Source organism: Lissotriton helveticus, chromosome 1_1 (genome assembly GCF_964261635.1).
Source record: "Lissotriton helveticus chromosome 1_1, aLisHel1.1, whole genome shotgun sequence".
Lineage (NCBI taxonomy): Eukaryota > Metazoa > Chordata > Amphibia > Caudata > Salamandridae > Lissotriton > Lissotriton helveticus.
The window spans coordinates 972298296-972309067 of NC_136057.1; the positions used below are offsets into that span (position 1 = coordinate 972298296).

Genomic DNA, 10772 nt, shown 5'->3' on the forward strand with positions numbered 1-10772 from the left:
AGGAAAGGCAGGATAATTAATGGAGCGTGACATAGTCTTTGTTTGCTTAGATATAATAAAAGAGACACCATTCAGAGAAAATAACCTACCTGCTAGATCTAGAGCAAGTAGAACTGACACTCGTCGGCAGGAAATCAAACATTAAAGCATGACTAATTTAGTGTGTAGTTGTTTCAATGTCAAATCTTTTGTTTTCAGGCCAAGATTCAAATAAGGATAACACATTTGTAACATCCCATAACTGAGAGTATCTCGGCCTCGGGGGTTGAGCCACTCTGATTTCTTTCAAGAGTTTACATACTACAGGGTGGACAACCACTGGCTTGCCATCTATTGGGTTGTGTCCAGCTGATAATGCTGATCTAAAATTATTTACTGACCTGTAACAGAGACCAGATTCAGCACACTCTGACAGGAAATTAAGGACATCTTTCAATTTGGATCCCACAGGATCCACCTCCAGTTGAAGGCAGCAACCCAACCAACGCTTCCATGCAGAAGAACATCATTTACGGGTGGAAAGATCCCACGCTTATTCCATAAAGTCAGCAGCCGCCGCTGAAATTCCATCAATTTGCTCATGTCTCCTGGAATGTTCGAAACCATGAGTGTCAATTGATGCTGAAGAACGAGAGGATGAGGCAACCTGACAGGGTCCAGGAGTAAATGAGGGAAAACTGGAAGACGAATGGGAAGAGCCACAGATAATTCCAAGAGTGTCAGAAACCACTACTGTGTCTTCCACAATGGCATGACTAGCAGCAGTGTTGCTGACTGATGACGGATTTGGGCCGCCACTCTTGGGATCATGTCAAACGAGGAAAGGAGTAATTTGTCTGGGATCCCCAGAAGTGAAGGAAAGCATCTGTCCCCAAGGTCATCAGATCTGGTCTCTAACTGTAGAACCGGAGAAGTTGAGCATTGAGCTGGGAGGCAAACAGGTCCACCTGACACAGGCCTCAGGTTGCCATCATCTCATTGAAGATGGAGTTTCCAGTCACTGTAATCCCTCCGGAATCTGGAGTTCCAATCGGCCACTAGATTGTCCTTGCCTGGAAGATATTCTGCCCTGACTGTGATCTTCTGTGAGAGGCAAAAATGCCTGACGTCTCGGGCTATGTTGGCCAAAAAGCGAGATCTTGTACCTCCCCGACAATTTATATGCAGGAGGATGCAACAATTGTTCTTCATGGGAGAAATTGAATTGATGGCAAAGGAACCTGCCAGTAGAAAATTCTCTGCATTGTACTCCCCAGCCCCAGTGACTGGCATCGGACTCAATTACCACATCTGGTGAGACTGCGAAAATCTCTTTGCCATTCCATGTTTCCATATGCAGAAGTCACCGTTGAAGTTCTTCCTGAGCCTCGAGCGTCAGCGGGATCAAAAGATCGTAGCTGAAGCACTGTTGTAAGTAGTGAGTTTTCAGGTATTGCAGAGCTCTGTAGTGAAGAGGTCCTGGGAAGATCGCCTGGATCGAAGACGCTAGCAATCTCATAATTCTGGCTAGGGATCTCAAAGATACCATCTGTATCAACAACATTATTTTCAGTTCCCTCTTGATAGATTTCACATTTGCAGGAGGGAGAAGTAATTGAGCCATCAGGGAGTCTCTTTAGAAAACCCAGAAAGTACACTTGATGAGCGGGAGTCATCATTGATTTCTTGGAGTTTATAGCGAACCCAGGTTTTGGAGAAGGGACGCTGTCCAAGACAGGTGCAGTAACAGGAGGGAGTGATCTTGGCCAGAAGCAGCATGTCGTCTAGGTAGATGATCATACAAACTCCCATCTCTCATAAATGAACTATTACTGGTTTCAAGAGTTTGTTGAACACCCAGGGAGCTGATGAGAGTCTGAAGGGGAGGGATTGGTATTCATTGACCTTTCCATTGAAATTGTAGATAGCGGGGATGAGGAGGCTATATGGGGACTGACAGATAAACGTCATTGAGATCCAGTCAGACCATTCAATCTTTTTTCTGTAAAAGATCTCTTAAAACATGGATGCCTTCCATCTTGAAATGGCGATAGATCACAAAGGGGTTGAAATGCCTGAGGTTCAGGACCAGTCTTTAGTCCCCTCCTTTCTTTTGTACCAAAAAGACATTGCTGCAAAAGCCCTCTGGGTAAAGAGTTGTCACAGCAATGGCCTGTTTTGCTAAAAGATCTTGAAGTTCAGAGTCTATAAAAGACTCTTTTTGTTTGGAAAAACAGAGAGCGGTGGGGGTGAATCCTGAATGGGGGGTTGAGACAGTTCTATTTGATAACCTTGAATAGTGTTCAAAACCCAAGAATCTGAGGTAATCTTCACCCAATTGTGTCCAAAAAACTTTAGTCTGCCCCCCAACGGAAGTGTCTGAAGGGGCATGTGAGACATTACCTGTGGACTGGTTGTCGTTTCGAAAACCCTTGTTGACTCCTCTGTTGAAGCAACCTCTGAAGCCCCTGGACCTTGTAGGATAGAAACATGCTTGAGCCGGGTCCTGGGCGTACCCTCTACGTCTGGGGTTAAAACCGCGTTGAGGACCTTGCTGATTGAAGCGGCCAGTTGAGCGTCCTCTGCCACGACCGGCCCTACCAGAAAGGGGGTGGAACACTTGCTTGAGTGAGGTTTGGGACTTATCCAGGGAGGTGAAAGTATTCACAAATGTTGCTATGTCCTTGACAAATTGGTCTCCAAACAACTGGCCTTTTGCCAGCGGGCCTGGTTCTGCCGAGGCCAGCTCAGTCAACTGAAGGTCGATGCGTAGAAGAACGGATTTATGTCTTTCTGAGGAAAGAGCGCAGTTAGCGTTGCCCAAGAAGCATATGGCCTGCTGGTTACAGCCTGCTAACACTTCTGGGTGAATAGTCGATCCTGTTTCTTGGGCTTGAAGGCCCAACTCTAAGATCTTAGCTAAGGGTCCAGACACATCAAGGAGTTTCTCTTGACAAGCTCTCAGCGCTCTATCTATACCTTTTTTGGGATCCTTCTGATATTTTTTGAGGAAGGTTTGCATAGAGGTGTCAATATCTGCTGGGAGGGCAGTCCTGTGGGGGAGATCAGGGCAAGGGCATTCGGAGTGGAGTCGTGATCGGACTTCCTTGTCAAAACATTTCCGCAGGTTCAACTGCATGTATTTTGCCACTTCTGGGGTGGGGAACCAGTCTGAGGACCTGGGGTGTACAATGCTTGAAGGGTCAAAGGTGAAAGGGGACTGAGTAGAAGGAGAAATGGACTGTTTGCGCTTCTTACAGCGTGTGGGAGGTTGAGATTCGTGAGAAGAGGAAGAATCTGTGTCAGTATCAATGTAGGGGCTGGGGGTAGCAAGGGGACAGGGAGAGCTTGTGGGTCCAGACTGTAAGCATGATCTGTAGGAATCCCTTCAGTCACTTTCGCAATGACTTTCACATGTGGCCATGCAGGGGCAGAGGGAGAGGCCGTGGGTGGAGGGGAGTGGGGTGGAAGGAGAGGGTGATGACGCACGCCCTACCAGTTTATCCAAGCGTTGTTAAATGGGGATTAGAGTTGAAGACAAGGCTTTATCTAACTTTTTCTCCACCGTTTTGTCAATCACGGATTCCATGCTCTCGTCATATACGTAATCTTCATCTTCCCCTGAGCCATAAGCAGCCAGATCCTGATCGTAAGTCTCATAATCAGACATGTCTCAAGGAAGTACAGGTTGACTCCAATCACAAAATTCCCCAGAGGGAAGCCAATATTTGCAACCCTGTTCAGATTAGAAGCAGGGCGTAAGGAGGGAGTAATTCGCTGGTGCAGGAAAGGGATCACTGACATAATATCGAGAGACATAATATTGACTATCAAAAATATCGGTGACAAAATATCGACAGACAGAATATCGACTTTGTATCTACAAACAGGTAAGTACAAAAATATCGAGTAAAAAATATCGTTTACAAAAATATAGTTTATAAAAATATCGACTTTATTAAAAACAATGTTAAATTGAATAAACATTAAAAATTATTTACTAAAATATACTTAACAATACTTAAATTACCTTATAATAATTAAATAGTTAATGAAAGTTATAAAAACATTTTTTTACAATCATATTTGTTAAAACATATATATATATAGTAACATAATATAATTAAATAATATCCAATATTATTACTGTAGGATAGCGGAAGTGTAAAAATTACTATTCCTACTCCAGAGAGTGCAACAGTAGGGAAAGCGTTGGATAGCGTAGGGGTAAAAATTACTATTCCCACTCCAGAGAGTGCAACAGTAGGAAAAGCGTTGGATAGCGTAGGGGTACAAATTACTATTCCAACTCCAAAGAGTGCAACAGTAGGGAAAGCGTTGGATAGCGTAGGGATAAAAATTACTATTCCCACTCCAAAGAGTGCAACAGTAGGGAAAGCGTTGGATAGCGCAGAGGTGAAAATTACTATTCCCACTCCAAAGAGTGCAACAGTAGGGAAAGCGTTGGATAGCGTAGGGGTTAAAATTACTATTCCCACTCCAGTGAGAGTAACAGTAGGGAAAGCGTTGGATAGCGTAGGGGTACAAATTACTATTCCCACTCCAGTGAGTGCAACAGTAGGGAAAGCGTTGGATAGCGTAGGGGTAAAAATTACTATTCCCACTCCAGTGGGTGCAACAGTAGGGAAAGCGTTGGATAGCGTAGGGGTAAAAATTACTATTCACACTCCAAAGAGTGCAACAGTAGGGAAAGCGTTGGATAGCGTAGAGGTAAAAATTACTATTCCCACTCCAGTGGGTGCAACAGTAGGGAAAGCGTTGGATAGCGTAGTGGTAAAAATTACTATTCCCACTCCAGTGGGTGCAACAGTAGGGAAAGCGTTGGATACCGTAGGGGTAAAAATTACTATTCCCACTCCAAAGAGTGCAACAGTAGGGAAAGCGTTGGATAGCGTAGAGGTAAAAATTACTATTCCCACTCCAGTGGGTGCAACAGTAGGGAAAGCGTTGGATAGCGTAGGGGTAAAAATTACTATTCCCACTCCAGAGAGTGCAACAGTAGGGAAAGTAAATACTTCTTATATTATTTAAAAACAGTATAAATTAATATTTATAAAAAATTATTACAAGTAATTACCAATTTAATATAATATAATAATTAATCAATTAAAATTACAAATTACAATGAATTTTTACTATTAGTTATCTATTCAAATTAATTACAAATTAACAATTATTTAATTAACAATTAAAAATTAATTAACAATTAATTCAAATTAAAAACAATTAAATAAATTAAATTATTTAATTAATTATGAATAAATTACTTCCCACCCTATTCCCCTATAAACTCACAACCCGTTACAGAAAATAAATTAGTAACATTAACATAATTAGCAATTAATCAATTAAAAAAATTAATTGGCAATTAAAATTTAATTAATTACCCATAAAAATTTAATTAACAATTAATTCTAAAAAAATACCAATAAATATTTTTACATATTTAATTAATTATAAATAAATTACTTCCCACCCAATTCCCCTATAAACCCACAACCCGCTACAGAAAACAAATTAGTAAAATTAACATAATTAGCAATTAATCAATTAATTAAAATTAATTGCCAATTAAAATGTAATTAATTACCAAATATAAATTAATTAACAATTAATTAAAAATGAATACCAATATATAAATTTACATATTTAATTAATTATAATTAAATTACTTCCCACCCTATTCCCCTATAAACCCACAACCCGCTACAGAATTAAATTACGCAAAAATTAAAAAACCAAAATTCATTAATTAAAATTAATTATAACATAAATACACACTTTTCACACATATAATAACATAACAAACACTATGAAATATTCGATATTATTAAACATTCGATAATTTTAATAACCTATATTATATACTTCGATATTTTAACTTTCTATATTTTTAACATTCGATATTACATTACTTACCTTCAAAACGATATTTTTGATGTCTATATTCTGTCCATTCGATATTTTGTCCAGCCTATATTTTGTACTCGATATTATGTCCATTCGATATTTTGTAGTCGATATTATGTCTGTTTACCCAGGAAAGCCAAAAGCTACCAACACTGTCAGCTACAGGACTTAAGGAGGGTGGATTCCCTAGCAGCCTACTGGAGCAGTAATCAGGATAATATTTATGAGCCTGAAATAGGAAAAGTGCAAAGTCTTTGTAAAAAGAAAAAAATTTCTTGAGGGTATTAAAATTTTGGGAGACCCGGTACCGGCAAATTCCTGTAATCCCCTTTTCTTCCAGCCTGGGGAGAGGCGGCTTCCAGCTATCTTAATTGGAAGCTGCTCCGCATACAAAGAGATGCGTGCATGCATCCGTTGAGGTTACGCACGTGTAGCCTAATTGGGCTACACACTCGATCTCGCTCCCTGGAGGGGCTATTTCCAATGCTGCTGCGTGAGGAGCCCTCGAGACGCGATGTGGCGGCGAAGCCGCAGAGGAAGAGAAAAAGGGTGATAAACCTAACAAATAATTGTAGTGGAAAGGCGCAACATGTGCCAACACCTAACCAGGGAGAAAGACCGCACAGCGGTCTATGAATAAGTGACCATGCGGGAAGCACAGATTGTGCACCTGCAAGATAAAACAATGCCAGCAGCAAAACAGAAGGCGCTTTACGCCGCAGCAAGTAATCACCATATATTAAAACAAATTATATCAAGCACGTCGTATGTCCAATAATAAAATATATGCAAAATAGAGAGGCACTTACCTTGACTGTGGAGCAGCATAGAAAGAGGCAGAAAGATGGTGCCTTTCTATTTTGTATATGTTGGTCACTGTTGATTGGTGGTTGAGAGAGGCGTGGTTCAAAGCCTCATGGGAAATGTAGTGTTTTTAATGTTTACTGTTTTTTGATTGACTGCTGTTAATTTGAGTAGTAAAGATTGAGAGGCATAATTGGAGCCTTCTGTCCTGTCAAAAATTGCCGGGACTGCCCCTGGATAGTGAATTACCTGGGACAGTCTCCAACTTGAGGGGACTGTCCAGCAGAAACGGGACCGTTGGCAACTATGAGATACTCTGTCAATAATGCAAATGGAGGTGCACCAAGTAGAGAAGTCCAATCAAACTTATTGTTTCAAAATCTTTATTTCCTCTTTTTTCATTGCTTTCTCTTTGTTTACATATATTGCCCAGCCAACGCGTTTTGTTCCATTCACAGTAGGAAATGGCTGAAAACCAATTGACACAAAAGAACAAATCAACAACAACACAGAAAAAACAGACAAAACAGCACAAGATATGAACATTGACAAAGGATCTGGTTCACAGGGGCGCCGAACAACAGCAGGTGTCAGAGTAATTGTGCACAGGACTTATAACTTTACGAAACCAAGCATGAGGTGCAGACTGGAAGGTCCGCCGTTGTGTTCTTCTTCGTTTAATTATGAGTTACTCTGTACCAGACAGTACCTGGCCATTTAAAGCCCTGGTATGAGTGACATTTCTATGGTTTCAGAATGTGTGTGTGAACAACATCCAGCTTCCAAATGTGTGGCTCGTTTTTGCAAGTAAATTCATGCTTATTGTCTTTGACCAATTTCGGTTGGCACAAATCGGGGTTGCTGGGACAGGGGGGGGGGGGGCAGGGGGTAGTAAAATAAACATATAAAATGTACCTTATCGCCACGTCTCTCGTTGTCACTACTCATCGTCCCTCTGCTCTGACAGGAAGCAGGAAGCACTCAGGCTCTCCATAGCCAATCACAACTCTGCAAAGCAGCTTGGCGATTGCTAAGCACTGGAGCTCCCCTGAGCCAATCACAACGCTGCAATGCAGCATTGTGACTGGTCTGAGTGCCGTATTGTGGCACTCAGTCAGGAACTGGGGGACAGGGCATGTTCTCCACCAAGGCTGTAATGCAGCCTGGGTGGGGAACATGCAAAGCGTGCATGCCTGTTTATCAGGATGGCCAAACAGTCATGCACACCGATAACAGTGCATACCACTCCCCATGGGTGCCTTTTATCGCCCCTGGCCCAGCCCCCAAGACCCTGCACACAAACGAAAATGATAATAAACCCCGGTTTATTATCGTTTTATTTTAATTTTATGTTTTACTGCTGGAAGGGGGTGCTGCTACGCCATAGTGGAGGAGCAGCTGCTGCCTTTGGCACTGTTAACCATGTACCTCCTTCACACACTTTTGAATAAAATGGTATTTACAGTTGACACACATGACCATCAATTTTTGCTCTTTGTTGAGAGGCCAAGGATTGTGAAAAACACTCCAACTCCAAAGCTTTCATTTGTCACGAGTCGTGCGCAACGACCCACAACCTGAACACATCCACTCAGATAGAAATGACTAATTTCATATTATGACCTAGTATAAAGTGCTGCATGCAAGGTAAAAAAACTACAGAAACCTTGCATCAATGTTATGAAAAATAAACAGGGACCCAGGCGGCATTGCCAACACATATTATCTTAAAGGTTTACAGTCACTTATGAAAACACCAGAGCTGTGCATGCTAAGATCCTACTACCACGGAGAGCACTGGCCAAGATGAGCTATGTCACTGATCTACATACTAATAGTTTCATGGGCCCAGAATTGGTTACCATGGCAACTGGAGTAAACTCTTCTTTAAGCCTCCTGGCAATGCTTGGGATCAGTGTGCCGCCCCTGGCAGTCACTGCGTTTACCACGCAGCAGCCACGTTAAAGAGCGGCGAGGGCGGGTGCAGACGGTTTTTGTGTTGCCGCCCGTGACGGCGTCCCGGCCGATCTTTATAAACAAAATCCAATTCTTTGGGCAAGAGTTTTAACCAGAGTTTTAATGTGGCTTGTCAGCAGGGATTCCCATTGTCCTGGTCGTACTCCACTATTATTCCAGTTTTTGGGTTTCGCCTGCCGAAAGGCTGCGCTCTGCGCAGCTTTTCAGCGCAGGTGAAATCCTTTGTTGACAATAAGGACTTCGGGAACGTCCCCCGGCTCTCATTGGCTAGCTCCATAAATGGAGGCTAGCCATTGAGTGCCGGATCTGTCCGTCAAGGCCGGACCAGATTCGGGGGCGTTCCCGAGATTTTTTCCCTGGGCGGAGTTACGTTGTTTCCCGTTCCCTCCCCTTTCCCGCCGTCCGTGTCCTCTCCCGCCCCCCTCCCGCCGTCCGTGTTCTCTCCCGCCCCCCTCCCGCCGTCCGTGTTATCTCCCGCCCCCGAATCTGGTCCGGCATTGAGCCGGCACCCGTCTTCCTGCTCCGGCCGTCTTCTGCGTCTCTCCTCCCCCTTTCCCGCCCCCTCCCGCTTGACATTTTTACCTTCCGATCAGCCGCATGGAGAGCGAGCAGGCAGCGGACTTCGCTGGAGGAGGAGGAGGAGGAATAGCTGCCCACATCCCGGAGGAGAGGATGAGCACCCAGCCATGGAAGCCGCAACCCGTTTGTGACGACAGTCAGGGCGGCCCCATCAGCGCACCTTCACAGGGGGAGGCCCCCGAGGCACAATGTCCCGGACCCCCGGACTGGGCACCTCCCGGAAGCCCCGAGGCCAGCGGCGGCTCCCTGCTCCCTAGGCAGCGGGAGCACGAAGAAGCCCCGGACAATTCCGAGCACAGCCCCCCCCGTCCGGGGCCTCTTCGCTGAACATCAGCGCCGCCTCTCCCAATCCCCTTCCCCTCAGGGCTGTCCCACTGCCCGTCTACGAGGACTCTCACACCCCATCTCCACCTGCGGCCTCTCCTCATCATAGCCACTTAGAGCCCAAGACCACCGTTGAAACCTCTCAGTCTGCAGAGACTGCCTTTCAAGACCCCTCGTTCTCCGAGGCTTGTCCTCGCATACCCCTACCCCTACCCCCGACGGCTGTTTCGTCAGGTTCCGAGCTTGCCTTGCCCAACCCCTTGTCGCCACCCTTCACATTGCCCTCCCTCTCCACCTCGCCAAACCCCTTGGAACCCGGATCTGCCCCGCCCAGCCACTTAATCTCTGCAGATGTTTCATTGAAGCCCCTGCCTGTGGCTTCCCTACCCACCCTCTTGCCACCCGGGGCCTCTTCATCCACCTGTCATCGTGAGTCCCCAACCCCCCCCTCCACACCCGGAGGAAGCTCCCCACATAAAGTTCCTTCTTCCAGCTCTCCCCCTGCAGCCACCTCTCCCAGCCTGGACTCCCAAGAGTCATCTTCCCACCTGCCCTCCCACCCCAGTTCGGACCTCAGTGTCAGCGAGGGTCTGGAGGAGCCGGCGGGGCCGGAGCGCGGCACTGGGCAGTCTGTCTATCACATCAAGTGGTTACTGTGGAAGGAGCAGAAGACTCCAATTGTTACCCAGAATGAAAACGGACCCTGTCCTCTGCTGGCTATCATCAATGTGCTGCTTTTGACCTGGAAGGTAAGGGGCACAGCTTAGTGTTGTCTAGATTTCAAGATTTACAAGCCGTTTAGGCACAGCCGCACAGGCCTGGAATCAGTCAAGGCCCCTCTGAATTGTAGGGAGTCTCCCCAACTGGGAGACAGTCTTTGCTTATTATAACCATTACTAATGGTCCATGTGAGACAATCACGCCGCTCCTCCTTGAAAAACACTTGAAAACCCAGAGTCTTGATGAATTCACAAAAGCACTCCTAACTATGTGGACTAGGAACAAACACTGCAAATGGTATATTTAGCTTGGCTTGAAAAATGTTTTTGGGATGCAGGGTGAAGATCTACTTTTGCCTTAGATGGGTGAGAATTATGTATTTTGTAGATTCTAAATTCATGCAGGATTGAACCCTCGGATTGCACCATCAGATTGCATGCTGTCTCAAAAATGAACAA

General features: G+C 44.8%; 1 pseudogene; it reads left to right on the forward strand.

Annotated features, from left to right (window-relative positions):
- The first annotated feature begins 9272 nt into the window (after positions 1 to 9272).
- On the forward strand, positions 9273 to 10361 carry LOC144763282 (uncharacterized; annotated as a pseudogene).
- Positions 10362 to 10772: the final 411 nt, after the last annotated feature.